Source organism: Vulpes vulpes, chromosome 4 (assembly GCF_048418805.1).
Source record: "Vulpes vulpes isolate BD-2025 chromosome 4, VulVul3, whole genome shotgun sequence".
Taxonomy (NCBI): Eukaryota; Metazoa; Chordata; class Mammalia; order Carnivora; family Canidae; genus Vulpes; species Vulpes vulpes.
Window position 1 is genome coordinate 60,061,414 of NC_132783.1, and position 24,874 is coordinate 60,086,287.

The window sequence follows — 24,874 nt, forward strand, 5'->3', positions numbered from 1 at the left end:
ACCCTAAACACAAATAACCCAATGAAAATGGGCAGAGGATCTGAACAGACACTTCTCCAAAGAAGACAGACACAGACACATGAAAAGAAGCTCAACATCACTGATTATCAGGGAAATGCAAATCAAAACTGCAATGAGATATCACCAGACACCTGTCAGTATGGCTAAAATAAAAAACACAAGAAAGAACAAATGTTGGTGAAGATGTGGAGAAAAGGGATCCTTCATGCACTGTTGGTGGGAATATAAACTAGTGCTATCACTATGAAAAACAGTATGGAGGTTCCTCAAAAAATTAAAAATGGAAATACCACATGATTCAGTAGTTCCACTATTGGATATTTACCCAAAGAAAACAAAAACACTAATTTGAAAAGACATATGCACCCATGTTTAATGCAGCATGATTTTCAACAGCCAAGATATGGAAGCAGCCCAAGTGTCCATCAATAGACAAATGGATGAGGATGGTGTGAGGGGTGTGTGTGTGTGTGTGTGTGTGTGTGTGTGTGAATAATGATATGTTAGCCATAAAAAAGGGAAGACACTGTGCCATTTGTGAAAACATGGATGGACCTAGAGGGTTTTCTGCTAAGTGAAATAAGTCAGAGAAAGACAAATACCATAGGATTTCACTCATACATAAAATCTAAAAACAAAACAAAACCCTAAAGGGTTTAAAAAGCAGAATAAGACATGTAAAAATAAAGAACAAACTGATGAGTGCCAGAGGGAAGGTGGTAGGGATATAAACAAAATGGGTGAAGAGGAGTAGGAGGTATAGGTTTCTAGCTACAGGATCAATGAGTCATGGGCTAAGAGGCACAGCTAAAGAATATAGTCCATGCTACTGTAGTAGTTCTGTATGGTGACAGATGGGAGCCATGCTAGTGATGAGCACAGCATAATATATAAACCTGTTGAATCATTATGTTGTAGACCTGAAACTAACGTAACATTGCGTGGCAACTATACTCATAGTAAAAAAAAAAAAAAAAAAAAAAAAAAAAATATATATATATATATATATATATATATATATATATATATACATACAATGTCAACAAAAATAAAATCAGTACCATATTATAAAGATTTTGAATACCAACAGTTAGCTTGCAAATATGAGTTAGTTAATGAGCTAATAATCTATTCTCATGTATGGATCATATAAGCTACTCTGGAAGTGATCCAAAATTGGATATTTATGGAAATGTGACAGCAACTTAATATGGTTATCTGGCCAACATAATGGCTATTCTGTTTAAAAGATTTGTTAAATTTATTGGTATGACCAGAAACAGCTTGAAAACATAAAATTCAAGAAAAAATGATGGAATGGAGATATAGCAATGTAATATAAATTACCTGCTTAATATTAGAAGTGGTTTAATAGCTTATAAAACTTGCAAGTTAATAAACAGAAACACTACTGCTTATTCACAGAGTGGTAACTAAAAATTTGCAAGTTTTATAAGCCAAAACAAACCTTTGCATTCAGACAGCCCAATTCCCACATTTTACCAGTAGAAAAATAAAAACAGAGATTATGTATCACGTACTCCATGGGCACTGATAGAAGCATAGCACAGAAAGTATACATCAGGCCCCTGGCTACCACTCTTGTTGCTCAACTATCTGAAATCCTGGCATGCTACTGAAACGTAGTGTGAATCTGAGTCACAGAAGGGTCATGTGATCCATGTGATACAAATTACAGGTCAGTCCAAGGGTAAAAAGACAAAAAAGGAACCAGTTTATAAGTGCAGGAGACAAAACTCAAGTTAATTCTGAGATGTGTGCTGTGCTTATGAGGTTTTCCCTACTCGAGTACCTGTTGTCATTACAGCAGACAGGCCACCTCTCATTTTACTGTATATTCTGTATTGTCTTTAGTCAGAAGTCTCAGAGCTAATACCTGGTACATAATCTGTTTTACTGTAATCGCTGTATTTTCCATTCAGAAATATTTGTGTACAGAAAATAAAAATTATCTGACCTAAACAATTGACATGAGAGCCTGGAGGAAGTATGTGTTGGGATTCCTAAAAGTTACACATCTGCTCACTTCCAAAGCAGAAGGGTGTGATAAAGTGGGAACTCCCCAGAGTCCTCAGCCGAGATGGTGTGCCAATTGTCCCCCATCAGACTGTCTGCCCAATCCTAGCAGATGAAATGTTTTCAGACTTACAAGCTCAAAAGATAAAAGCATCTACAAGTGGCGTTCACTCCATGACTGCTAATCTGATACGCTTAATTATTTTGCCTGAACAGTTAAGTAAAATTCTGGATGTTTCTAGGGATCATTTTGCTTTGTATTTATGGTATCTTTGCTTGCCATCAGTTTTTAAAAAGTCCCTAATGTGGGTGTGCTCCCTCTCATTGTTTTCCGGAATTATAATGACTTGGTGGATAATCTGAGAGGTGACTGTCCTCAAAGGGAAGGTCACTGATCTTGCCAGTGTCCTCCTGGTAACTCCATCCCAGTGAAAAACTAGGGGGCAGGTATTTGTAATTTTATTTAGCACTGCTCCAGGGACAGATAAAATCTTCATCTCTTGAAACGAAAGATAAAAACTGTATTAAAACAAAATCCTGAAGTAACCCCCAGAGAATTAAGACACCAGTGTCCCAATATCATTTAGAATGCCTAGCAATTTTAAAAGAAGCTCATTAATTCATATTTTAAGGTTGGGAAAATAATCCAAGTGTGTGACAAACATCGAGAAATGACTAAAGTACATTTGTAGTATTTTTTGAAAAGTAACTCAGAGGCCAGTCAAACCCTCTCTAGTCAGGAAGAGCAGCTGGCAAGTTCCGGATTTGCCTTCCTATATTGATACTTGTATTATAAAAGATAATCCTTCTCTATATAATGGCACCTGTAGCTAGACCATTCACAAATACAGGCTAGGTATTGCTGTAAAATGCAAATCACAGCTGTGTCACTTATGCATGTCATGATTTACCAAAGACACCAGAGCAACACTGTAACTTGATGAGCAAACCCCAAACCCAGGGCACAGCTTCGGTGTTAAACTTGATTCTTTGGTCCACTATCCAAATGTCCTTGGAAAGGACCAGTTATTGTATATGACCCTTGAAGCTCACCATCTTTAAAATCGATTCAAGTCCTAACATCCTGGAGCTTTATACAAACGCATTTTGTTTTTAACAGACAGCTATAAACAGCAGGCAAACAATGAATTTTAAAGTCATCTTATTGATAGTTTGTTGGATAGAAGGAAAATCTTATAAAATGATTTCATCCATTCGTGAACCTTAAATTGCATATTGATATTGAAAGTTTCTTGGGATTTGTTTTGAGCAGAACTTACATGAGAAAAAGAAAGTGACTTTTTGTCTGTCTGTCCCAAGGTTTTGCCTGGCCCACAGGCTATCTTTAGCTGATACTTGAACATTAATTCTGCATCTCAGAAGCTTTTTTTTTTTTTAAAGATCTTATTTATTTATTTATTCACAAGAGACACACAGAGAGAGGCAAAGATACCGGCAGAGGGAGAAGCAGGTTCCCTGTGGGGAGCCTGATGCGGGACTCTATCCCAAGGACCCGGGGATCACGACCTGAGCTGAAAGCAGACCCTTAACCACTGAGCCACCCAGGCGCCCCTCAGAAGCTTTTTGATGAACAGATTGAAAACACTCAGTGGGCCGGGACTTCTGTCCTGTTCAGCATTGCTTCCCTGCTGTCAATAATCCACAAATAAATAAATAGCAGAGCCTTTTCTCTTCCATGATTCAGGCAGTAAAAGTCAGATAGAGAAATAAAAGAGCATAGGAAAAAAATAGCATACTATTTTTTTCTATTAGCCTTGCTACCGGTGGCCAAGCAGCTCAGAGAGGCAGAGGCTGGGAGAACACCCACCCTGTGGTCAGTGGCCACAAAGACACTTGACATAGGGAACTGAGGAAGCCTCTTTTATATTTTGACATGTCCAAGGGCTTGCCCTATTCACTGGACTCTTCCTCCTCTTCTTTATTAAATATCAGTATTCTGAGGGACACCTGGGGGGCTCAGTGGTTCAGCGTCTGCCTTCAGCCCAGGGTGTGATCTGGGGGCCTGGGATCGAGTCCCACATCAGGCTCTCTGCATGGAGCCTGCTTTTCCCTCTGCCTGTGTCTCTGCCTCTATTGCTCTCTCTGTGTCTTTCATGGATAAATAAAATCTTTAAAAAAAATCAGTATTCTGGGAGGATTTACAAGAAATTTATCTATTTAAATAGATATATTTATAGACACACACACACCACACACACACTGTAGACCTTCTTGTCCCCTGCTCACCCAACCAGGGTGGTTCTGGAGTCCCCATGCCCCATCTCTTTCTCACCTTTACAAGTGGACTGGTAAGCTTTTATCCCATCTCTTTACCCAACTCCACAAGGACCTAATCTTCCCCCTTCTGCACCACCCAAGTGTCTGCACCTAATGAAATACATTGGGGTTTTTGTCCCCTCGAGCTCTCAGGGCTGGCAGAAATGATACTGAGCCTTCAGTTTGGATCATGATCTCCCAAGGTGAAGCAAATCTCTGGAAGGCTAGGAAAATGTACCATTCATCTCAGACATCGAAAAAATGAAATTGATTAGAACACTGAAACATCAACTGTAGTACTTCTATGGCGGCTGAAGATGCAGAGGTACCCAGACAGATCCATTCTTAATTCATCCTGCTTCAGCACATCTTTATTGATATTACTGAAACTGCTCAGCCTGCCCCTTTGACAGCCAGGCTACGGATCTTGACAAACTGTGGGACATGCCTTTTTTTTTTCTTCTGGAGAGACTCCCTGTGGATATCTTCCTGTATTGTGTGTGTGTGTGTGTGTAACTTTACTACTTAAAAGCAATAGTCTGTGAATAATTTCATTGTACATTTTTCTTTTAGTAGTTCTTGCCACAGAAGTCATACCTTTCATGTAACTGCAGAGTAAATGGGGTTTTGTCCTCCAAGTGTGACTTTCATGTCCAGAAAGCTGCGTTTGGAGACACAAGCAAGGTCCTGGCTCTTGTGTCTGGGCTCTAGGAGACTAATGTGATTTAGGAACTGATAATGCGAGAGCTCAGGGAACTCATCTTCCACTTTTCATGCTTCTACTAACAGCCTTGTATTTGCCTCTGTTTAGGTTTGCACAACTGCCAGGTGAAAGAAGGGGTATTTATCATAAGTAATCCTCAAAAGACTAAGGAGGAATTTCTTAGGTAATCCTCAAAAATTAAAATCGAACTAAGTGCGTATTTATTCAGTGTGGCTGGGAAGGTGCTATTCCAGTTAAGAACAGTAAAAAATATATGCACAAGGGACACCTGGGTGGCTCAGTCAGTTAATTGTCTGCCTTCAGCTCAGGTCATGATCCCAGGGTCCTGGGACGGAGTCCTGGGTTGGGCTCCCTGCTCAGCATGGAGTCTACTTCTCCCCTCCCTCTGTTCCTCCCCCTGCTTGTGTTCTCTGTCTCTCTCATTCTCTTTTTCTGTGTGTCAAATAAATATAATCTTGAAAAAAAAAATATGCACCATTTCTTATCACTTACATACTGTGCATTGACTGGCTAATCTTCAAATTAACTTTCTCTTTCTCCTGAGCATAGAGCTAGATAACATTGTCTGGCCTCCTTATAATTAGGTAAGGTCTGGGCACTAGCTACCAGCAGACCATGGGCAGTAGTAACGTGCACCACTTCAAGCTTGGCGCACAGCATCCTCCCATGACCAGTTTTATATGCTCGCTTTCTCTTCCAAATGGTTGCAAAGGAGATACCCTATCTGAACACGGTGGAGCCAGAGGATGGAATGATCATCAAATCACTGCTCAGAGAAGAGATGCCTGACCAAAAAAACCCAAAGAGTACTCTTGCATAAATAAAATAGAAGCTAATGCTGGTTCTTTTTCTTTTTTTTTTTTAGTTTGCTGAAAAGTAATTTTCATTTACTTAATGGGCATGAATTGCATCTTAATTTGCAAGCCTTTAAATTTTTATTTATTTTTTATATTTTAATTTCAGTGTAATTAATATACAATGTTATATTAGTTTCAGGTGTACCACACAGTGATTCAGCAATCCCCTATATTACTTAGTGCTCAGCATAGCAAGTGCTCTCCTTCATCTGCATCACCTATTTCCCACCCCTCCACCTCCCCTCTGGTGACCATCAGTGTATTCTCTATAACTAAGAATCTGTTTGGGGTTTGTCTCTCTTCCTCTCCCTCTCTCCCTCCTTTTCCCCTTTGTTCATTTGTTTTGTTTCTTTTTTTTTTTAAAGATTTATTTTTATTTATTTATGATAGTCACAGAGAGAGAGAGAGGCAGAGACACAGGCAGAGGGAGAAGCAGGCTCCATGCACCGGGAGCCCGACGTGGGATTCGATCCTGGGTCTCCAGGATTGCGCCCCGGGCCAAAGGCAGGCGCCAAACCGCTGCGCCACCCAGGGATCCCAAATTTCACATATGAGTGAAATCATATGGCATTTTTGTCTTTCTCTGGTTTATTTCGCTTAGCATTATACTCTCTACAGCAAGACTGAGTTCTTTTTTTATGGCTGAATAGTAGTATTTCATTATATATATAATATTCCATTATAAATATATATAAATATATATACCTCATCTTCTTTATCCCCTCATCTACTGATGGGCACTTGGGCTGTTTCCATAGTTTGGCTATCGTAAATAATGCCGCAATAAACATGGGTTCGTGTTCCTTCAAACTAGTGTTTTTGCATTCTTCGGGTAAATACTCAGGTGTGTGATTCCTGGATTGTAAGGTAGCTCTATTTTTATTTTTTTTAAAGATTTTATTTATTTATTCATGAGAATACAGAGAGAGAGAGAGAGAGAGAGAGAGAGAGAGGCAGAGACACAGACTGAGGGAGAAGCAGGCTCCATGCAGGGAGCCGGACGTGGGACTCGATCCCTAGTCTCTAGGATCACACCCTGGGCTGAAGGTGGCGCTAAACCCCTGAGCCACCCGGGCTGCCCTATTTTTAATTTTTTAAAGAATCTCTATACTATTTTCCACAGCAGGTGTGCCAGTTTGCAATCCTATCAACAGTACACGAGGGTTCCTGTTTCTACACATCCTCGACAACACTTCCTGTTTCTTGAGTTTTTGATTCTAAGCATTCTAACAAATGTGATGTTATATCGCATTGTGGTTTGGATTTGCATTTCCCTTATGATAAGTAATGTTGAGCGTCTTTTCATGACTTTGAGTTATATTACAAAGTTGTCATAATCAAAACAGTATGATATTGGTACAAAAATAGATACAAAGATCAATGGAACAGAAAAGAAACGTCAGAAATAAACCCACAGTTATATGACCAATTAATATGCGACAAAGGAGAAAAGAATATGTAATCGGAACAAGACAGTCTCTTTAACAAATGGTGTTGGGCAAATTGGACAGCTACATGCAAAAGAATGAAATTGGACCACTTTCTTACACCATAAATTTACACTATAAATTTTTTCTTACAAAAATAAATTCAAAATGTATTAATGATCTAAATGTGAGACCTTGAAAACATAAAAATCATAGAAGAGGGCACAGGCAATAATTTTTCTGATATCGGCCATAACAACATCTTTCTATGCTTTCTACGCTTCCTGAGAGTAAGGGAAATAAAAGCAAAAATAATCTACTGGGACTACATCAAAATAAAAAGCTTCTGCACAGTGAAGGGAAAAAGCAACAAACCTGAAAGACAACCTACTGAATGGGAGAAGAAGACATATCCAATAAAGGGTTAGTATCTAAAATATATAAAGAACCTAGACAACACCAAATAAACCAAATCATCCAGTTAACACAATGGGCAGAAGACATGAACAAACATTTCTACAAAGAAGGCTTACAGATGGTCAACAAGCTAATATTGTTTTATTTCACTCAGGTTTTGGAGTTAATCAAATATATTAGCTAGAACTACCATAATTAATACATGTTGAGTATCCTTTCAAGGAATTAAAATGGCATAAAATATACTATTTTCCATAGTCAAATGAAATTTCTTCCTTCTCTGGTGTTTTAACATATTCTGCAGAGAATTTCATTCAGAGTCATCCAAATAAAAAAAAAAAAGTCAAGTTGCTGCAGCTTGGTAGTTGTCTGATTTCACACCATGAAAATAGTGGCCTTACCTGGGATTCAGAGGAAGTAAAACACTTAATTGAATTATTCAATCTAAGAATGACGGTAAAAATGGCCACAATTCTCATAAAAATGTACTTTATATATGTCCTATATTTATATGTTACAAATATATAAAATATATCAAACATAAAATCTTTGTACACCTATTGGCACATTTAATCCCCCACATATTCTTTGAGATGCCCAGTATTAACTTCACAGGTTAGAAGCTGCGGGTAAGGTGTACTGTCACTCACCTAAGGTCCAACAGGTTTGTCAATGGCAGAGCTGTGCTGTGAACTCAGTTGTGCTGATGCTCATGTTCAGTCTCATTAAAAGATGAGTCAGAGAGAGTTGTTTCCACATCCTCCTGCATGGGCCAGCATGATCAGAGTCTGCGCTGTGTTTCACTCCATTGACCTATCTTAAGATCACAAAGACCTCTGAATTGCCAGATCTGATGAGCCCTCTATCTATCACTTCTGCCACCAGAAACTCTGGTCTTGGCTTCTAAGACTTGATTCTTTCCTGGCTTGTTCCCATCCTCACAAGCTCGCCTCAAGCTTTTCCACTTCCTGTGACATCTGCCCCGTGAAGCTCTCACTCTACATATGGGTGGTTTTACTCCACTGCCTGAAGCCCCCCCTACTTTTGCCAGCTACTTTGAGGCAGAAACTCTAGTCTCTTCATATTCCCTACCGCTCTCTAGCTGCCTTGCAGGGACACCATGATGACTCTGGCATTTCAGCCTCTAAGGATCCAACATCTAAACTCACAATCTTTCCTTTTCTGCTGGTCTTACTGAGTTCTCTATCTGAAATGGTATCACTGACTTATTTATGAAAGCCAACACCCGAGATTTGAATCTTCTCCTGAGATTCTCCCGGGGTTATTGCAATCCCCCACTGATTAGGCTCCCTGCCTTCTGTCTGGACCCTCTGCCAGCCATCGCCACAATCAAGCCAGAGTGGTCTTTCTGAAAAAGACTTGTCATTGAATTTGCTTGCATATTGTCCTTTAATGGCTCTGTATGACTTCAAACTCCCTGGTTTGGCTACAAGATTTTCTACAACCTGGTGTCCTGCTCACCAAACTCCGCTACAGCACTCTGCTCACTCGGTTTTTCCCCTGCCTTCCGTTGTACTAAATGGACATACATGACTTTAAAAAATAAAACTAGGGATATCTGGGTGGCTTAGTGATTGAGAATTTGCCTTTGGCTCAGGGTGTGATCCCTGGGTTTGGGAATCGAGTCCCACATCAGGCTTCCTGTGATGAGTCTGCTTCTCCCTCTGCCTGTGTCTCTGCCTCTCTCTCTGTGTCTTTCATGAATAAATAAAATCTTAAAAAAAATAAAACTAAATCAGACTGCATCTTGACTAAAGCAACACAAGACTTCCTGAAACTAAACTGATAACAGAAGAATGATAGGCTGTTGTTATTGTAGGGGAAAAAGAAGATGGGTTTAAAGTGAAGCTGATGAATCCCTTCATGATTACTATGGTGGATCCTTGAACAACACGGGTTTGAACTACACGGGCCCACTTATATAATGGACTTTTTTCAGTAAATGTGGGACAGTACTGTGAATGCATTTTTCTCTTCCTTATAATAACACTTCTTTTCTCTAGCTTACTTTATTGGAAGAATACAGTATAAAATACATATAACACATGAGAGCACCTGGGTGGCTCAGTCAGTTAAGTGTCTACCTTTGTCTCAGGTCATGCGTTGAGGGTCCTGGGATCAACTCCCACATTGGGCTCCCTGCTCAGTGGGGAGCCTGCTTCTCCCTCTTCCTCTATCCCTCCCCCTGCTCACTCTCTCTCTCTCACTTTCTCTCTCAAATGAATAAATGAAATCTTTTAAAAAACCACATATAACATACAAAATATGTATTCATTGAATGTTTATGTTATTGGCAAGGATTCCAGCCCATAGTAGACTATCAGTAGTTAAGTTTTGAGGGAAGGCAAAAGTTGCACTATATAGATTTTCGACTGCTGGGGTTGGTGCTGGGGTTGGTGTCCCACCCCCATGTTGGCCTGAGTCCTCAAACAAATCACCTAAGATAATGTGTTTAAAGTATCAGATTTGGGACACCTGGGTGGCTCAGAGGTTGAGCATCTGCCTTTGGTTAGGGCATGATCCCAGGACTCCAGGATCGAGTCCCACATTGGGCTCCCTGCATGGAGACTGCTTCTCCCTCTGCCTGTGTCTCTGCCTCTCTCTCTCTCTGTGTCTCTCATGAATAAATAAATAAAATCTTTAAAAACAAAGTATCAGATTTGTTGATATCATGAAAGCACTCACATGTGCACACACAAGCACGCTTGACAGGATTTGTTAAAACATAATAGCACTTAAAGAAAATATTTCCACCCCCTAGCAGAGCAAAGGCTCCTAAGTGCCAAAACAGGAAGGATCTACAAAGGAAATCTTTCCCTGAAGATTAAAATAACAACTGTGACCCACTGGGGATGGCTCCATCCAGAGTCAGTTTTGTTCCCATTTTTTTTTCAAGGAACGAACCCTTGTCAGTCTCAGATGATACATGTGGGATCAGGAGAAAGCATTGTCCAGGGCAAAAATTAGCTGCGAAAACCACAAAATATTAAGAGATAAGAAGTTAGATCATAAAAGAAAGAAAGAGGAAGGAAGGGAAGGAGGAATGAGGGAAGGGTGAGAAAGAAATCTCACACCAAAAGGAGAGAAAGAAAAAAAGGTAAAAAAGGACAGGGACACTAAAAGGCCCAGAGAAGTACTGAGGCTGGAAGAGAAGAGAACAAGCCATCTTTGGGGTCTCCATGCAGATAGACAGAAAGCCAGGGGCTCCAGTGCTTTTTCTATGTTGATACCCTCAAATTCTCATCTCAACTAAATCCCAAAATCCACTTAAAATAGAACAGCCTTCATAACTTAGATTTGAACTTCAAGAAGTCACATAAACCAGATCTTATAAGGTGTCCCATCCCATTAATTTCACCTTACAGATGCGAAAGAAATGCTCCTACAGGGAGTCCCAGGGGTCCATCGGTAATCATGGGTCACCAGGACGCTGGCCTTGGAGTATGTGGCTCTGTGGGCGGAACAAGAGGCTGGAAGGGTTCCCTCTGCCTCCCTGATTCTGTTTATTCTGGGACCCTCAGATCCTGCCGAAGGAGCCACAACCTTGCCAGGAGGTTGCAGAGCTGGCACGTGGGTGGCGGGATATCACCAAGTCAGCAAACTGACATACGGTAAATTAGAAATCGAGCAAGAGAATGGAGGAAGGGATGGAAATGATGGGTCACTGTGGATGCAACACTGTTTGGTTTTAATTAACAATTCGGTATGCAAATCTAGTACACAGTAGAAGGAGAACAGGACTAAACCCAAATCACCGAAAAACAGAGCTGGGAGAGACATTATAAATAACGTAGCGCTCACCCCCCCTCCAAAATTTATCAAGGGAGGAGACCTGGTCACAAGACCTGTGTAAGGCCTTGCTGCCAACAAGTTAATTCAGTCCCTAAAAATACAAGCAAATAAAAACAAACCCATACATCGAGATCACTTAGGATTAGTAGGTGATCCTTCTAAATATAAAGACAGGAAAAACAGTCCGCTGGCCCTTTGACCAGAAGATAATGTTATTTCTTCCTCCTGGAGGGAATAAGAGTGGAAATGGACTCACAGAGACCTCACCTTTCTGAAACTATAAGTGACTCTCCTTTAAGGATAGGGCTTTTTATGGCCATTGCACGTGTTTATAATCAGGGAAGGAAAAGTTGGACAAAAAAGGCCAAAATGAATAGGATCTGGCATCCCCTATAATTGTGGCTCTAAGGAGAGGAATGACAGGATCGCGTGTGGGTAATGTCCAAGTCATTTCTGAATCGAATCCAAATCCCCTAGCTGCTATCAGAAAAACACTGTTTGTGAACCCGCCGGCCTATGATCGCCCACCTCACAGCAAGAAACGTGTAGGCTGCCCTTCCAGAATCCTACAGTGTTGTTGGAAACAGGCCAGACAGAGGCGGTGGAAATGAGGAGGGGCAGGAGGGGGCCGCGAAGTCTGTATAAATTCTCATCTGCCAAGATGAGTGTGCAGGAGGAGCTGATGCAAGCCTGTAAGATCATAAAGGCTTGGATAGGGTAAAAATGGAACTTTTATAGCTAGATGCTATTAAAACCCACAGTTCTGAGAGGCTGGTGGAGGAGACAATGCCTCGGAGATGTTAGGACTAAACTGAGGATGAATAAGGATACCACTTAATCAGTATATCGTAAACTTGTGTCACTCATTACTTCAAGAACTGGTAATGGCTGAAAATATGTAGAACTCCAAAGGATGGCTTATGTAATATCAGGTCTAATAGTTCAATTTTCTCTTTTGAGACTATATCCCTAACATGTCAGGATGGAAACTATTTGGAGAGTATATCCTTATGCTTTTGAGTTTAAGGGTATAGCCTTGCTGAGTGTGTTCCAGTTAAATGGAATACCAGGGTGGTTGGTCAAGGGTCGAATCCAGCACTGTTTCCCTGAAGCAAAGAAACATCACATAGTGTCTGGAGGCGCAACATTACCATGATCTGAACAATTCAAGCTCATTGCTATTGTCTTTCATAAATCCCAAAATACAGCACGCTCTCTATGACTAAGTGGTTCCTTTGGTTTCTTCTGCACATCACTTGTGTCTGAGTAGCAGAGATCACTAGTTAGCCTTGTGATCCTTGTGCTCAAGGAAGAGAAGGCCTTTTTCACTTTTGTGTACACGCATCCCCCTAATTCCTGTAAACAAAACTTTTGTGCCTTTCCCAAATTTGTAGCTGTTTACTGGCTTAAAGGTGATATAAGTTCATGTTTTCTCTACCTGAAGGCTTTGTTGCAATTCAGTTAATTGTAACTATTCCATCCCAAAAAGCACAATCCCAGAACAAAGCTTTATGGAATGATGTCAGGTGTTCTTTGTTATTTGAAATGTTAATTACTGATTTAATAAAACATCCATCTCATTGCATTATTAAGCAATCCATGTATTTTTTCCCAATCATAATGGCTTGAAAAATTTTGTCAAATGTCATTCTGAAATCAAGATGTTCTCATTTGAAATCAAGATGCACAATGTTTCGCTTTACCAATCTCTTCTATCAGATAGATGATGATGTTGCTGGGGCTTGATTTTATTTTGGTGGGCTCTTGTTTCTCTCTCTTCTATTTATCCATTGCTCATAATCATCTGTTTAATAAACTTTTCTAGAATACAAATAGTACAGTGCATAACAGAGACAGCCAAAGAACTTTGGTTGAGAGAATTAGGACTCCCACTCATAGATGAAGGATGTACTATTTTACATTGCACTCTACAGGCAGTCCCCTGGCATGGACCTCATTTGGTATCTTTTCTTGGGCTAGAGTCTTTCTTTCCAGTCCTTCCTTTTCTACTTCCCCCCTTGCTTTCATGAAATTGTGTGAAGTGTGGCATCTAGTTCTGAGTAGCAATGTTAAGAGAGATGAGAGTATCTTGAACGATTCTTTATATTATTACCTTCTTAATAATTGGAACTGGTTTTGAAATTTTACTTGATACTATATTTTATTTTATTTTTTATAGGGAGAGTGTACATGCAAGTGAGCAGGGAGGGGATGAGCAGGGGGAGAGAGAGAATCTTAAGCAGGCTCCATCCTGAGCATGGAGCCTGACAATGCTGGGTTCATTCTTAGGACCCTGAGATCATGACCTGAGTTGAAATCAAGAGTTGGACACCTAACTGACTGAGCCACCCAGGAGCACGAAAATACTGTTTTACATATTGTTTTAAGGACTTAAATATCATTAATTCATGTACTTTTTCGTAACGACTTTATAAGGTAGAAAGTTATTCCCGTTTTACGGATGAGAATACTAAGGCAAAAACCCAGGGAGTCTGGCTCCATGGTCTCTGCTTTCAGCCACCTTACTATGCTGCTATGGAGGCAACAGAAGAAATATCTACAGAGGCCAATTCATCGCCTGACGTCTTTTTCAACAGAGAAGACTGTGAATGAAATGAATGGAGAAACAAATAAACCAGCACACATGAGAATACAGATGCACAAAACCGGTCACACTTCTTGAACTACAACATGCATAATATGTCTACCATGTATACGACACATATGACAGGATGTCAGATCTACAAATACCTGTGCAAGTTAAAAGCCTCAAATGGATAAGAAGCAACCACAGGGCACCATCGCCAGGTGGTGAGATCTCCCTTCTTTCAAACTTGCCTATATTGCACTAAAAGCTCCTCCCTTTCCCCTGTTGTCACTATTAGCAGCAACATTAAACCTCAGTCTGCTTCTCCTCAAATTCTGCTCTGGATAATCTATTTCTTCTCTCTACTATATTCCACAGATTATTCAGTGAGTATTACAATATGTCACACATTTATTTGTCCCATAACATGATATGGTCCACAATCCATCTTTTGTAATACCCTGAGCTTTCTTCCACCCAAACATGGAAATCCTGAGCAAATGTGCTCCAGGCATTGCCACAGGAATACAGGCAGCTAGGGGACCACAGTAACATGTAGACATCTGGGAAGTTCTAAGAATAAGCTGAAGCTCAATAGAATTATCTGTTTCAGGAGATTCGTGACACTTCATTCATACTACAAAGTCATATGTATTTATAAGCCTGTTTTTCACAGCACAATTCTTTTAGGTAAAGTTTGAAAGTTGCAAAAATCCCTCCCATCTGGGTGGAAATCTTAAACATTTTCACAGACGGTCCTTTACCTTCTAGAAAGCTGACTGTCTTACGTAGACAAAGAGCACCTGGATTTCCCAAATAAGTACTTTTCAGAGAGTGATATTTAATTGTGCAAGGCTGCGGTTCAAATATGCTTGGAGAAGTAAGTAGGAAAACTTTCAAGCCTCAAACTACTTCTTGAATAATAAATAGAAAAGTGTTACTGGATTATTAGTGTGGACGTCAAAGACAAAGTTATTGTTTGATATTTTAGTAATTTGCAAAACTGATCTAAATTCTTTTTATAACTCACCTAAAGAAGTAAAATAAACTTTCAGGCCATGATCCCAAATTGGATCAGACAAGGGAGGCTGTCAGATAAGGGAGAAATATCAAATAGCATTTATTGCAAAGTTTCAATTCAGAAGAGCTCCAAAAAGACAGAATTCATATGAAGAATACATGTGAGGTCTTTGGCTTTTTATTTTCAGATCCTTATTTTCCACCAAGATTGATTCTCTCTTCTATGACAGAAACAATTCCAGAACTATTGCGTACTCAGGTTTAAGGAATCCATTTCCCCTTCCTCAAATCCTCAAATCCTTCCTCTTTGTACCTCAGAGTGCTATCAGGAAATGCCTGAGTGGTATATGGTGTCCTTTTTTCTGTGAAGAGAAAGCCTTCCTGATCCTTTTCATTAGTAGGAATATCTGACAAGGCAGGGATCAGACAATTTTTGTTTCTAATTTAAGGGACTTCACCCACATCCTTCTATGAGCTGATGCAACCTCAGATTTTGGAGAAACTTACTGGATGGAAGTAAGAGTGAAGAGCCCCAGATGGTTAGCCCTGTTCTGAAACAGGATGCAATTCCTCAGATTCATTTTACTTAATGATATGTCTGTCATTGTTGATGAACAAAACATTAGATTTTAACAAAGTATGTCATCCAAGAACTTCAGGTTCAAAAGAAATTTTATTTTGCATGGGTCCCTAAATTACATGCTATTTTTCTATATCTTGATTGTACAAATCTTTCTTTTCCCTATATTGAAATAATATTTCAATATTATTTGCCTTTCATGATTATTTGCATGAATATTTGATATTTGATATGAAGATTAAACAACACAGGAACTGCTATGTGTTGTAAACACTTCATTTTAAATTAGTACGTTGTCTAGGTATCCTTACTTTGACCAAACACTTTAAAAGCACCTAATTTATATCCAACCAGACAGAGCAATGACTACACAAAGAACAATGACACCAGTGAATTTAAATGGAGATTGAAAGTCAAACGCACAGAAGAATCTATCAAGATCCCTGCACCCCAAGGGTTCTGGTGCTGCTGGTATGCCGATCATGGGGCTCACAGTGGCTTGAGCTTGAGGCTAGCAATCTTGATTTGATCCTTACCATGATCCCATGAGATAGATACACGGTATTTTCATCTATTTTGTAGCTAGGGCAAAAAGTGCAGAGAAGTCAAGCAATCATCTCAATTCCCATAGCTGTGAATAGAACTAGAATCTTCCTGTCTAATCTCTTTATGATTTTTCTTCCTAGTATATCCAGGTCCAGTCACCTGCTATTCTGATAATAGTAATCAATACTGGCACAGACAGTATTTGCTCACCAGATTCATCCTCCCTCTTTCTTTCATTTAAAAAATATCCTTACGTCTTGAGGTAACATGCAGAATTTCCTTTAATTAAGGGAGGCCATTTTCATACTCCCAAGGATGTTGGGAGTTGAATCATGATTGATGTAAACTAGTCACCTTCATCTCATTTCCCTTGACTAATGATTGATAGGTGAATGGCCATGGGTAAGGGGTCAATGAAATGTAAGGCAAAGACTACTCGTAAAGACTTCTTTTTCAGAATTAAAAGACCATGAAGAGAGGCCTTTGCTCCTATACTTTACCTGCCTCAAATGTGGATGTGATTCTTAGTGGTGTGTAGCCAATGCAATGAGCATATGCCAATAAATAGTAAATGTAAAGATGAAAAGTGCATTTGCCCCTGTTGCCAGCACTGAGCAGGTAATTAGGGATCAACACATGCCTTCCCCTAGACTTCATATATGAGACAAGTAAACACTTCATTATCTAGGCCATTAACAGGGTACTCTATTACTTACAGTTGAATACAGTCACTATGACTATAGCTATAAATCAACATCTTAGAATGTGTTATTCGACTTAAAATGCAAAAAGTTTTTGTTTGTGTTGGCTACTTAGATGGTGCTGAAAACATCTGAGTCCACAAGCAAAAAAGCATATCCACGTATGCACACTTTTCTACAGATCATTAATGAATAATCCTTTTCTAGATGGGGATATTTAAAACATTTTGCCATATGAGTCTCTGTTGTAGACTTTACTGAACGTTTTTAAATTTCAGTGTATAAATTTGAGTGTAAACATCTCCCTATTGTACCACTAAGATTCTTAAAACATTTCTTTGACTAGAAGTCTCCATCTGTATAGATTTAATGAGTGTGTACTGTGTGCTAAGCTCTGTGCTGAGTATGGAGATTCAGAAATGACAAGACAATAGCCCTGCCTGAAGAAACCCAGTCTAACAGTGGATATGAAAATGGAAATATTAAAATGTTGGGAGCAATTTTTGCCTATAGGCAAAAGTGAGAGATCATAGAGAAGGGGACATTGAGCTGGGGCTGTGACATATATGAGGAAGATCCTGGAGGAGAAGCAGAGCAAGAGCCAATTAGAGAAAAGGAAGCATCATTTGTGCAGAGAGGAAGTCACAAAATGGCATGGTGTGCTGTAGCGTAAAAGGGGTTTTCCAGACGAGGCAGGATGATTTGAGATGAGATCAGAGCAGGTGGCTGGGCAGATCACAAACTGCCTTAGAAGCTCTAATAAATGGCTTAGAGTCTATCCTATAGAGAATGCAAAACAACAGAAAGAAGGTCTTTAACCAGTGGAGAGACAGGCTCAGATTTTAGATGATTCATTATTTCAGTATTTTCCTGTAATGTAAATATAATACATAGTCATGTAAAAGTTTAAACAATACAGAAGTATATAAAAATGTAAAGTATGTAAAAATGGAAAATTTCCTTGCCTTCATACCTATCCTCTCTCATAAGAGCATCTAGTAATATTTGGTGTGTATTCCTCTGGATTTTTCTTTTTTGTGTATACTGTATCACATATTTTATCCATTTATTCCTTTGCTTGCATCTGTCTCTGTCTGTCTGTGACTCTCTCTCCCTATTATACATTATTTGTTTTAGAGAGGGAGAGAGAGAGCGAGTGAGTATGTGCATATGTGTGTGTGCAAAGGTGGGGGGTAGAGAGGGAGAGAGAGAATCTCAAGCAGACTCATGCTGAGCATGGAATCTGGTGCAGGGATTGATCCCATCACCCTGAGAACACAACCTGAGCTGAAATCAAGAGTAAAAGGCTTAATGAACTGAGCTCCCCAGAGGCCACTATCGTTGTGGTAGCTAGTTTCTTGATATAAGAGCAGAGTCAAGTAATCATGGCAGAGATCGAATAGCATGAAAAACCAAAAGTATTACTATTTGCCCCTTTACAGAAAAAGTCTGCTGACTTCTGGTATAATATATATGCATTAGAAAAAATGTCATCATTTTTGTATTCACAGACACTTAGGTCACCCAATTGTTTTGTCACAAATAAAAGATTAACAAATGTTTTGATACATATATCTGCATCCTTTTAAGTGAGTTTTCTGTAGAAGAGACTACTACTTCTCTAGAAGAGACTTCTAGAAGTGGATTTGCTGTATGAAGAGATTTTCTCTAATTTTTTTCTTTTAAGGAGGGAGTCCTGGTGGTAGTGTAAAGGAGTCTTAGGGCAGATGGATCCAGTAAGAGGTTACTCCCATGATCCAGGCCAGAGGTGAGGAAAGCCTGAAGGTGAGAACAGGCAGAGGTGTTTGAACTGAAGGGAGAACTATTGAGAATGCCACACTGGATAAAGTCAATGTGGAAGGGAGGCGTTAAGTGCTTCCAAGGTTAAAATGCTCCTGAAATCACAAGATGTGTAACTTACCCCCCTGAGAAAAAGGATAAATACCATTGGGAATACTAATTTAAGGTAATATATTTTCTTGAACATCACTTCTCTAACAAATCGAAAAGCTCACACATGCACTTTCATTTTGTGATAAGCAAGATTGTGAACAAAGATTTGTGATTCTTCGTATTACCAACGTTAGCTATTTTCAACCCAACAGTTCCTGTGTGGCTGTCAGGATCCTGTCTTTCCACCTTCCTGCCCATGGTGAGCCTTCCCTGGTCCTGTAGGCAGCTGTCTTCATTACAACTCATCATCCACCACAGGGCTGACAACATGCAAAGGCCACCAGCCTGAGTCCCTCAAGTTAAGATTCTTGAAATGTTTATTCAGGGGCCTAACTTTTTTCTGGATCACATTTTCATAGGAAGTCACATATTTTCTGTATATATCCTCACATCACAAATTAAACATATTTTCATATTTCACTAAAATTGTTTATTGACCATGTTTCACAAAGAGATAAGTTTTCCATGTCACAGGCTTTACTGATTAAGTTCAGATGATTGGAAGGCCACAAAGTCATATGGATATATACACACAGGTACTGTCGAGGCTCACCCACAGCCTGGGAATCCATTCGGAAGTAGACGTCCACAAACGTTCATTGAATTTGGCCAAATTAGAAACTAGTAAATCAAGCCACCCACCATGCCTGGGTGGCTCAGTGGTTGAGGTCATGATCCTGGGGTCCTGGGATCGAGTCCCACATCAGGCTCCCCACAGGGAGCCTGCTTCTCCCTCTGCCTCTCTCTCTGTGTCTCTCATGAATAAGTAAGTAAGTAAATAAATAAATAAATAATCTTAAAGAAAAAGTAACTAGTAAATCTGAAAATGCCATGGGGGTCCGTTGTTCAAGCACTGTTCAACATGTTTTAATATAGAGTCTTGGTGAATATTAAACCAGAATGCTGTGAAATCTATAAAGTACTTTAAAGATGAGGTAATATCACATTTGTGGTTTGTTGTTTATCATTGCAACTTTTAAGAGGAAAGGAGCTGCTGTAACAGAATCTGACCAAAAGAAAGCTACATTAGTTATCCTCAAGAACAGGTAAGTACCAAACAAATGATTCCTGATCCTCAGAAGAAAAAGTGATGGAATTATTGAGTGATCTAGAAAGAGAAGACTATAGCAACGAAGCTGATAGCAAAATGTCAGGATTCCTTTTTGAATGTGAGGTTTATACAACTGTTCTATATACTGAATAGGTCAGTAATCATATGACCAAAGTTCACATTTTAAAAATATTTTTATTTTTCTTAAAGTCTTTATTTATTCATGAAAGATACAGAGAGAGAGAGAGAGAGAGAGAGAGGCAGAGACATAGGCAGAGGGAGAAGCAGGCTCCCACTAGGAAGCCCGATATGAGACTGATCACAGCACCCCAGGATCATGTCAACCACTGAGCCACCCAGGTGGCCCCAAAATTTGCATTTTATTATTTTTTTTCAAAATTTGCATTTTAAAGGAAAGAAGATCCTGTGGCTGTCTCAGTCTGTGAGAACCAGAGTTCTTAGCTCTGGCCAACATAATAGCAGCCTAGATATATTTGCTTGAGATCTCTGAGATCAGATCCAGGCAACCAGGGGTAAGACCAACGAAAGCCCAGTTTCAACAGCCAGCCAGGGATGCCAAGGCAGGTAGGTGGTGATGCAATGGCTGTTCTTTGCTACTTACTGCCCTGATTCCTCCCACCCTGGAAGGGAAAAGCAAATGGATCCAAGTTGTCAACACTCCCCCTACAAAGCAACTGAATTGAAGAAGCAATTCAAAATGCTGATGTGGGCAGCCTGGGTGGCTCAGCAGTTTAGTGCTGCCTTCAGCCCAGGGTGTGATCCTGGAGACCTGGGATAGGGTCCCACGTCAGGTTCCAGCGTGGGGCCTGCTTCTCCCTCTGCCTGTGTCTCAGCCTCTCTCTCTCTGTGCCTCTTATGAATAAATAAATAAAATCTTAAAAAAAAATGCTGATGTGCAAAATCATGCAGGACATGTTCTGAAGACAAAAATAACCCACTGATGTTCTGGCCTGGCCCCCATGCAGAAGTACGGAAAGGACAGAAGAAAAGGTTAAATCTGGAAAATGTTTCTAACCCCTGCACAAGAAATTCATGCACAGTCTAAGGATGTCAATAAAGGAAGCATCAGATACAGAAAAAAAGAATTTAAAACTACAAAGAAAAGTTTAGAATGAATAATTCCTCTATTTCTTACTGCATTTTTAAAAACTTACATTTAAAATTCATTTAATCCTGCTGTACAGTTATTTTTTTACATTTATTTCCACCAGGTTGGGCTCTCCTTGAAGGCATGAGTCCTGCTTTATTTATTTTTGTATCTCCCTCTCCTCCCTCTGTCCCTTCCCAACTCCAGTAACTATTAGGCATCATAACAGTTACATAATTTTACCCCTTTCTGACTGCTGCCAAATCTTTGTTTTAGTATTTTCCAGAAAAGGCATTACCTTTAAATAATCAGCTTGATGGAAAGTGATACTTTGGAAGTGAACGCTAATCCTGAGGTATGCTTTAGGAGAAAAGATTTCTACTGCCAAATAGATTTGAAAAATGGGATATATGCTATTCTCCTTTCGGGTCACAATGCATATTAGCAAATTAAAGGCTCTGAGAAGAACTGCAAACAGGTCAGTTCGGTCTTGCTTATCCTAGTCTTCCCTATTTTGGTGAATAAGAGTACTTTTTTTTTTTTTGCTTTAATCATTTCTATGGAAATATTCTGGGATTACTGCACTTCAGAACTTTGTACTTGAAGTGTGGTCTCCATGGTCACCAGCACTGACATCAACCGGGAGCTTGTCAGAAATATCCAAGATGATTCACATACACATCAGTGTTTGTAGAACACACCTGAGGAAGCTCTGGTGTCCTGGAAAGGGTGTTAGCTTTGGAACCAAGTAGATCCATCTGATTCTATCAGTTACAAATTGTATGATCTCCTGCCAGAAAATACACATCTTGAGTGGTCATGGTAAAGATAATACATAAATCACCTGGCACATGAAAAATAATCCATAAAGTGTAGGAATTAATATTACTCATGCTCTTTATATACTTCACTCATATATTACATAGTATATAATTATAGCCCTTCATTTCAAACGATCACCAGAATTAATTTGTTAATGTTTTTGATGTTTATTAAAATTAAAGGTGAATTGCATAAAACCCAAAAAGTTCCCTTTTACTCCTCCAAAGGAGTTTTATTTTATTTTTTTTTAAATTAAATTAAATTTAAAAATTTTAATTCTAATTAGTTAACATATGGTGTTATGTTAGTTTCAGGTGCAAAATACAGTGATTCAACACTTCCCTACATCATGCTCATCATGAGTGCACTCCTTCATCCCCATTACCTGTTTCACCCATCCCCCACCTGCTTCCCCTCTGGTGACCATTAGTGTGTTCTCTGTAGTTAAGAGTCTGTTTCTTAGTTTGCTCCTCTCTCTCTTTTTTTTCCTTTGCTTCTTTGTTTTGTTTTTTAAGTTCCACATGTGAGGAGATCCTATGGTATTTGTCTTCCTCTGACTGACTTATTTCACTTAGCAGATGGCAAGACTGCATTCTTTTTTTGGCAGCAACATTCCACTGTACCTGTATATACCACCCCTTCTTTATATATTCATCTATCAGTGGACCCTTGGCCTCCAGAAGTTGTTTTTATTATAGGGACCTACACTTTTGAAGGAATGGACAGTGTTTTACAAAAGTTCTAGTTGGTTCTCTATGATGGTTTTCCTTTTCCTGCAGGAGAAATGAAAGACACAGACTTGGAACTTAAGTCTTGAATCTGAAAGATTTAGATTCCTGAGGGTCACATTTTATGCCGTTAAATTAATAATCTAACATTTAATTAGCATTGCAACTTCAGTTTATCTTAGGCACATATAAACAATATGCAGTAAAAAAAATCACACCAGCCTGATTTTCATGTTGTATGTAGCAGACATTAACTGAACTATCATTAGAAAGAAAAATATGCAAGTCCATTGGGAAAGAGGTGAAAATGAATAAGAAAAGATTTGATTAGCAAGCAAAGGTCCCTTCTGTTCACATATTTTCTTTTTTTTTAAGATTTTATTTATCTATTTGTGAGAGACTCAGAGAGAGAGGCAGAGACACAGGCAGAGGGAGAAGCAGGCTCCCTACGGGGAGCCCAATGCAAAACTCAATTCCAGGACCCCGGGATCACGACCTGAGCCAAAGGCAGGTACTTAACCATTGACCCACCCAGGTGACCCTCTGTTCACATTTCTATGTTTGCTAACTTATTTAATATAGAGCTTGTGAACTCCATCTTTATTTTCTACCCACACATGCTTTAAATGGCCAAAATTTTAATTTTTCCTTAGGATTACAGAGTCCCAGAAATTATGTGTTTCAGTCTCTCTCTAATCTTCTCTATGTTATATTATCTGTATTATGTATCACATATAACTCACATGTAATATATATATATATATATATATATATATATATATACACATATATTTTGAAGATTTATCTGAGAAAGAGAGTGCAAGTGCACTAAAGGAGGGAGGGGCAGAGGGAGAGAGAGAATCTCAAGCTGACTCTGTCCTGAGTGTGGAGCACAACGTGGGGCTCAATCCCAATACCCCGAGATCACAACCTGAGCCAAAATCAAGAGTTGGATGCTTAATCAACTGAGCTATTCAGGTGCCCTGCATAATATATATTTTTAAAGGCTTGGGAGGTCCTTTCCCAGTTACCTTTCTCTAAGTCTTGCAATATTTCCTTAGAAGTAGAAGAGACATATAGCATTTTTTTAATAGAGCACTTCAGAGGCCTCCAGGGGCTTAAGAGTTGGGCAAAAGGATACACAGTGTTTTACAGGCAAAGCCAGGATAAGAATTCAGGTTTTCTGTGTGGTTTTGTCATTGCCCTTGCTATTTATATGCCATTCTTCTATGAAATCTACTATTGCATCAACACTAAGTCTTCTCGGATATAAAGACACAGTGAAATATCACTTGGCCATAAAAAAACAATGGGGTCTTGTCATTTGTGACAACATGGATGGGCCTGGAGGGTATTATGCTAAGTAAAATTAGTAAAAGAAAGACAAATACCACATGACTTTATTTATATGTATAATCTAAAAATCAAAATAGATGAACAGACAAAAAAAAAAAAGACAGAAGCAGACCTATAAACAGAAAACAAACTGGCAGTTGTCAGAGGGGAATAGGGTAAGGGGTGTGTGAGAGACAAGCTCCAGTTCCAGAGTGAATCAGTCATGATGAAGTACAGGGAACAGAATCAGTGCTACTGTAATAGTGTTATATGGTGACAGATGGTAGCTATACTTGTGAGTGCAGCATAACGTATAGTGATGTCAAGTCACTTTGTGGTACTCCTGAAACTAATGTGACATCACGTGCCTACAAAAAAAAAAACCAACCCCCAGAACCACAAGTCTTTCGGAAGTTTGATTCTCTAGTGTGGGAGTCTGCATGTTCTGAAAGTAGCTTAGCTGTTGGAAGCTTGTGTCTTCCTGATGTAGAAAACACTTCCCCATCTACCTAGCAGGAGGATTAGTGAGATCCATAGCTGTGAGAACACAAATCTTCTTCCCCTTGAAGTGTCTGTATTGGATGTCACAAAGAGAGTGCTCTGTGAGATGGAGGGTAAGGTATTTTATGTATTCTTCACATATGCTTAACTATATGCTTAACAAAGGTTAAGCAAAACCACAAATGACATTAATAATTTACTGCATCCTAAAGTTGAAGATGTTACTATCCGAAACTTCTTTATTTGCAGTATTACTAGTCTGCATTTACTTATGCTTAAAGGACCTTGGCTATTCATTGTGTATTTCAATAAGCCTTGGCAAGACAGTACGCTGTGATACGTGTACTGTTTTTTCCTCTTTCTCTGCAC

At 39.3% G+C, this 24,874-nt stretch overlaps 1 protein-coding gene across 22 annotated transcripts in view; it reads right to left on the reverse strand.

Annotated features, from left to right (window-relative positions):
- Positions 1 to 24,874, reverse strand: part of CHRM3 (cholinergic receptor muscarinic 3) — a 506,233-nt gene that overhangs the window by 114,666 nt on the left and 366,693 nt on the right. For 6 of the 22 annotated variants that reach the window (XM_072755878.1, XM_072755886.1, XM_072755895.1 and 3 more), the window contains one exon: positions 8,411 to 8,577. The exons of 15 other annotated variants lie outside the window; for them this stretch is intronic. The gene's annotated coding sequence lies outside the window, so the exon portion shown is untranslated. The remainder of the gene's footprint in view (positions 1 to 8,410; positions 8,578 to 24,874) is intronic. One more of the 22 variants, XM_072755888.1, reaches the window with a different exon arrangement.